The 3,977-nt window shown below is 48.1% G+C and overlaps 1 long non-coding RNA gene across 1 annotated transcript in view; it reads right to left on the minus strand.

Moving 5' to 3' along the window:
• Positions 1 to 2,301: 2,301 nt before the first annotated feature.
• LOC117245337 overlaps positions 2,302 to 3,977 on the minus strand; it is an 8,930-nt gene continuing 7,254 nt past the window's right edge. The window contains exon 3 of the long non-coding RNA XR_004499956.1: positions 2,302 to 2,786. This is a non-coding gene — a long non-coding RNA (uncharacterized LOC117245337). The remainder of the gene's footprint in view (positions 2,787 to 3,977) is intronic.

The raw sequence follows: 3,977 nt of genomic DNA on the forward strand, positions 1-3,977 counted from the left end.
TTTTTCCAAAGCACAAACATTTCTCGAGCTCTCCACTCTCCCTGATCCCCACAAGTCCTGGCACTTTCATCTCCTCAGGTTTGAGATGAACGGGACAATCTGAGGTTTGGAGAGCTTTGCAGGCAGGTGCTGCTCTCTGGGCTGTTTGTGTCAGCACAGAGAGATGCCCCTGACAGCAGGGTCAGTGTGGGTGGCTCAGAGCACCCCAAAACACCCCCTGGGCCTGCCAGAGACATTTGGGGAGCAGGATAAACCCCGAGCAGCTGCAGCCCAAGGGCTCAGTGTCTCTCAAGACACCAGCTGGAGAATGGAGCTACATTTGTGTTGCCAAAACCCAGGAGGGGCACAATTAACCTTGCAAAGTGACAAGAGAATCCTTTGCTGTAGCACAAATCACCTCCATCCTCAGCAGAGTTTCTGACTTTCACACAGTCCCATTTGCAGAAGGGATTCATCTCTATCTGAAACTGTAATTGAATGCCAGTAGTTACCTTGGTGACATTTAAAAATCTATCCCTGTGCTTTGCTGTCAACACTTTATAACACAATAAAGTGCCTCGTGGAGAAAGTCAGAACACAGCTTAGGGAATAGTTCCTATGACAACTCCATGGATCAAGGGGATGGCAGAGATCCCCAGTGTCCAAAGGACAGCAGCACAGCCAGACAAAGTCCAGGCTGAAGTCAGTGCTCTCCTAAAGCTCTGCTGAATGCAGCTTCATTCTGAAATTAAACAAAACAATTCTCCAGGTACCCCCATTTTCACTGAAATTGCCCAGAACCCTGACATTTATCATGCAGTCAGTCCAAGTGATTTCAGCAGGCCTCTGCTGGGGCTGATCATTGCCAGGGAGGGAGAGCCACACTTGCTGTCAATGTTGTTTGTTGTACTTCAAGTGTTAAATACAAGTGGGAAATGGAATTATTGACAAAACCAGGATTCCCATTCTGCTTATGGCAGCACATCCTGTGAGATCCTGGACAGAGGGCACTGGGCTCTCACTCCCCCTGGCATTTCCATGTTTATTGTTCAGCAGGGGCAGATTTGTTTCACAGCCCCAGCTCTCCATGAGGAGCTTGGCTGAGGCTCAGCATTGCTGAGGAAAGACCCCACTGCCCAACCCCAGCTCTTTCTCCTGTGTTCTTGCCTTTCCCTTCCAGTTTCCTGGGGCAGCAGTCTCCTCCCCAGCACAGCCCTGGGCACTCCATCCCTGCTCCTCTGGCTCACAGAACAGGAACATCTGGCCCATCAGCCCCTGGAGCACAGAATTCATTCTGTCCTGCTGTAAAACTAAATCTGAGCACCACTTTATTTGGAAAAGGCTCCAAACCCAGCTGTCCACGGCCTCTCCCCAGCCCTTGGCAAAGCTGTGCACGTCCCCTGTAGCTGTCCCATGTCTGTCCTCAAAGTCCTCCATCCATTTCCAGGAGACAAAACCCAGGCTGCCCTGAAGATAAGGCAGAGCTTTCCAGCGGCTCTGGCTCTATCAGCAGAGGAGTGCAGCAGAAACCCACCTTATTCATTTCATTAAAGAGCATTTTCTACCCACACAAAAGCACAGACCCTGCTAAACACACTCGGGCAGGTACATGAGGAGTTAAAAGGGCACATCTCAATCAGAAAATGCAACAAAAACCGCGGCTTTTTGGCACTCCCTAAAGATGGGAGAAGTTTCATTGGAATTTCAAACAGAGGGAACAAACAGAGCAGACTGATAATAACAACATGCCTGAGAAAGGCAAACCAGGTAAACCAAGAGATTATAATCTTGCCCTTCAGTAAAGTTCTTTTCACCTGAAATCCACTCAGTGTGGAGATAATCTTGCCACTGGAGACCACAAAAGAAAAGTTATTTGCATACAGAATAGGCTCACAGAAAATTAAACTGCTGTGCAAAACCAGGCCTTATTATGCAAGAAATGTGATAAGCTAAAACATACAAAAAATCCTCCTCAAGATCTGAGCAACATGAGCTAAAAATACCTCTATTGCATGTCATTTACAAATTCAAAGGGTTGTTTAGGCTGTGTTTAGATTGTGATCAAACAACACTCGATACATTTTTTTTCCACTTGTGATTAAAGATAGTGCTGGATTTTAGGTGTTCTGATTGCTTTCCTCACTTCATTCTTATTGCTATTTTTAATTTGCACTTGATGTTCCGTGCACTGGAAGCAAGCAGCAGTGCTGGGAGGGTACCAAAGTCCTGCCAGGGCAGGAGGGATGGTTTGGAGCAGGCCTGGTCTCCAGGGAGTGAAGAATTGTGCTGCCAGCCCTGGGTTTGCTCTGTGCTCAGCCCTGCTGGGGCTGGGATGGGCAGCACAGCCCCCTGTGCTCCCTCACCTGCTGAGAACCAGCACCAAAAGGCTTCTCCATCCCAACCCTGGGCTCCCCTGGAGTCAGGACAGGTCCTGTACCAGAAATGCTGGGCAGGGGAATTGAGAGTCTCAGCATAACTCCTCAAACTTTTCATTCTTTCCAACTGCAAACAACAGAGCTCAGTGGCGTGATGAAAAGTTCTCAGCCATAAATTACCATCATTTTTCTGTTACATAACGTGATTTATCCAAAGCATGCACCGCTCTCATTCCAGTTTCCACTGGAGTCAATAGAATTATAAGTGTTCAGCACAGGTAAATGAGACACAGACCTTGTCCCCCTCAAACCAGCTCGTGCCAGGTCCACTCCACATCCCCAGACCCTGCAGGTCTAAGGGACTTGATAAGAGATGCCTTTGCAGGTGATCAGACAGCATGAAATTCAGTGATTAAACAGAGCTGGCACATCCTGCAAAAGATAAAAACCAAAAAACAGCCCTGAGTTTTGCAATTGCAGCATTTAAGTTAAAAATAATCAGGCTGGTAGAATTACATAAACTCAAGTTTTGCACAAGTTCTTAAACATAAGAGTCCAAAATGGCCTGAAGCTCACCTGAACAGAATCCCCCTGGAACCCCTGAGATGTCATCCCTTCCCTTCAGTCAAGCACATCAGGTAATCTGAGCCTTTGTGCAGAGACCCCCAGCAGCAGTGGGGAGAAGGTACCAACCTTCAGAAGGGGCTCTTGCCTAGGAAACAACATTTCTGGAACAACATCTCCCAGTTTCTCTGTTCTTTCCTTTCTATCTTCCAGCACTGGGCCCTCTGCCCACTGAAGCCACCTTTGCAACCTCCCCAGCTCCACCACAGAAAAAACACATCCTTGCTCCAAAGGTCCATTTAGGGGATCCAGTTTTCCTTGGGAATTCTGTTCAGCTGAGGGTCAGGATTTACAAGGTCCCTCCAACCTCCCTCTAAATAAAGAATTGACCAGAGGGCTTAGCCCAGCACATTTCCAGAGCAGTCAGCACATCCAGGCCATGGACAGGGACCTCCTGTCCCAGGGAGGGAACAGCAGAGCCCTTCCCTTTGTGCATCATTTCCATTTGTGCCACATCCCTTCATTCCTGTGGCATCTCCCCAGCTACACATCCTGTAAAACAATGCACCTTCCCTGCTTAATCCACCACTATTCCAGGAACAGCTCCCCCCTCCAGCCAAGCAACATATGGCCCTTCAGCATCCTGCCAGAGGGAAGCCTCCAGGCTAGAAATTGGATGACAAAACTGGAAAAAAAAAAAAAAAAAAAGTTGAGAAATTTCCCAACCAAACTTGTTTCCTAGAAGATTTCAGCCTGAGCTGATAAGTACAATTAGCAAAATTAAGAAGCTTTTCCACCTTTCAGCTAATTCAGGGGGGAAAGGTGATGGATTTCCTGCCACCTCTCTTGTTGTCCATGACTCCTGGAGGGGCTGGGGCCTTCTCCAAGCCTCAGAGTTCGGGGTTGCAGCATCTTCCTGTGGCTGCAGCTTGATGTGCTCACCATAAGGTGACAACTCTGGCCCTGTTACCTGGGAGGAGGTGTGGGAATTGTTCTTTTCCATTTGCTAAAGCATTCCTGCAGTTTTCTCATGGCCTGGGTGATGCAGCACTCAGAACC

Source organism: Parus major, chromosome 20 (genome assembly GCF_001522545.3).
Source record: "Parus major isolate Abel chromosome 20, Parus_major1.1, whole genome shotgun sequence".
In the NCBI taxonomy this organism is placed as follows: Eukaryota; Metazoa; Chordata; class Aves; order Passeriformes; family Paridae; genus Parus; species Parus major.